Here is a 2,815-nt window from a genome sequence, read left to right as displayed (position 1 = left end):
TCCAAACCATCTGATAACACCATACAATTCAACCATCCCACATGAAAATGTTTTAATGATAAAATACTGCAAAATAATCAAACACACACAAATCTCACAACCAGCGTCATTTGCCACATTTAAACCTACAGCACATAAATTCTGAACGTCAGGGAGTCATCTTCCCTGGAGAACATAACCATAACCACATCACCATCCGCAAATCCAGACTCTGCCACGAACTCCTTCCACCCAGTAGTTAGGTTGATGCAACCATCAAAGTCGATGTGGTAGCCAACTTCCATCAACTGATACCCGTTTTTGTCTGAAGTATCCACCTTCAGTACGCCAGAACTAGGAGCAACAATCCTGATCCTGGGTGACATTTTCTGCAAATGGGCATGGGAGTACAAAACAAAGTGAACACCTGACATAACTGAATTTTTACACAGATATAGGATTAACTGACTAAACTAGTACATAACTGAATTATTTACAAAGTGAACACCTGACACCAAACTAACTAGTCATGTGAACTGACTAAACTGAAGAAATATACATATCAATACACCTACAGTAAAAACATCTGACAAAAAACAGATCAAGGATTATACAAAAAATGGATAAAATACTGTTAAGTAATGAACAAATACACACAGAAATCCCTACTATTAAATTCTGACAAAACCAAATAAAAAATATAGAAAAACTATTGATAAAACTAAACTACAGATTCAGTCCATGGGATTCAAAAACAGACCTACAAAAAAGTAGAAAACAAAACGAATAGAAACACATACCCATGATTCCTTCAAGTCACCAACCGTCAGGCGACAAACATAGGGTGCACGAAACCCTTGGTTGCTGTACAGCAGATAATAAAGTTGCCCACGGCGCTGAGTCTGGCTGAGCTCCAAACCAGATTCGTACACACAGCCGTCAGCTATGCGCGCCATCTTTGCCAGGCATCCGCACGAACAATCCTCCATGGAACACACATGAACAGCAAAGAAAACAACGGAGAGAAGAGGGAGGAACCTAGATCTGATTCTGGAAGAAGGAAGAAAAAGGAGGGGGAGACTGAGCCACACACCACACATAGATGGATAGAATTTATAGCCAGGGAGACTCGCACATTATAAAAATAATAAATAGGCAGGTGGGCAGCCAGCTGGTAGGAAATAGTTATTATACAAGCCATGCAACATTTGACCCGCAAATCAGTTCAACTTCGGATAAACCAGCAGTTCAAAAGTGCACATAACAAACATATGCAGACAAAACAACACATTCAGAGGTAAAACTGTTGAATTCATTTAGTCATTCAAACATCTGCTCCCTCACAACAAAAATCTTAAAAACATAAAATTCACTACTTCAGTCATAACGATCAAAGAAACGACGCCATTTGGCCCTGGTGGATGGATGTGGAGCCGTGGCTGCTCTCGCCCTAGCCCAACTGATGATGTAAATATGGTTCCTTCCCCTGCCCTCTGGAAAAAGATGCTCTAGTTCATTGGAGTTGCAAGTATCCATCACCTCGCGCGCAAGGCGTCTGTTGAACTCTGCCTCCAGTTCCTCCTCGGCAGCACGTCGTGCCGCCATCTGCCTGCGCCTCCTCCTCCTCCTCTGCTCCGCTACTGCAGCCCTCACGTCGATGGCATCCCCCTCCTTCTCAGTGACCTCTCCTAGCTCAGGATCCATCTCGCTTTTCTTTGGTTGCAGCTGGTAGAATGAAAATGACAGAGGGCTCGGGCTTTATACTCAAAGTGCAGAGGTATCGGGTAGGCAGCCAGTAGAAAAATACTTACTCCGATGTCAACGCGGCAGTAAGACAACTTTGACACGGAGCAGTCCAACTACACATACGGCAGCAATTCAAACAACACTAAAACACGCAACTTAATTACACAGTTTGACCAGATTACAAGTAATCGAAGGCTCCAGTCGGCCGCCATACACCACATCAGCCAACGACAAAATAACATGGGAATCCGGGGTAGAAACAAGTCAAAGAAGCAAAATTGACAACGCAAATCTTTTCATACAATCCTCATATCTATCCCTGCAACGCCAATTCGAAAGTAAAACAACAGAAAAAGAAGAACACATTTGCATGGCGGGCATGGAAAACAACCAAGAACACCAAAACTTGTAATCAAAATTACAGATGAAATTAATCTCCGAAAACTCTAACATACCGATAATTCTCACTTCCAAAACAACAAACCGGACGTAAAATGAGGCCTACGGAAACCACGGTAAACACCTACGCCCAAAACACGTCCGCCCGCCAAATGACCACGTCATCACATCTGGTGACTCCAGATCGCAAAACACGACCAGGTGAGCGCGCACACATGCGGAACCCCTTAAACGTCTCCTCTGGCAACGAATGGCCGGCAGCACCATGCCGGAGAACGCCCGGAAGCTCCACGTTGCATCCCCTGTTTCCGCCCATCGTACACGCAGGAATTTCAGTTCAAGTAGAAAACCACGTCAGTACAACCTGTGAACTACGTCAGTTCAAGTAGGGTAACAGAATAATATTCTGTTACGCGTAACAGAATAGCCCAGGTGTATATATATATATATATATATATATCCCAAACACACATATTCTCATTCACACACATATTCCCATTCTTGAAATGAACAACTTTTTACTCACCTATATATATATATATATATATATATATATATATATATATCCCGAGAGAGACCGAAGAGCACGCGGTTAATTAGGTGATGAGAGAGAACGATTGAGAGAGCATGTGTGGTTGGCTAAATAGCTAGCTAGATCAGTTGTTGGGGAGGAGAGGTGAATCTAGCTAGC

This window comes from Triticum aestivum, chromosome 5D (assembly GCF_018294505.1).
Source record: "Triticum aestivum cultivar Chinese Spring chromosome 5D, IWGSC CS RefSeq v2.1, whole genome shotgun sequence".
In the NCBI taxonomy this organism is placed as follows: Eukaryota; Viridiplantae; Streptophyta; class Magnoliopsida; order Poales; family Poaceae; genus Triticum; species Triticum aestivum.
Note: the sequence above shows the minus strand (reverse complement) of the source record.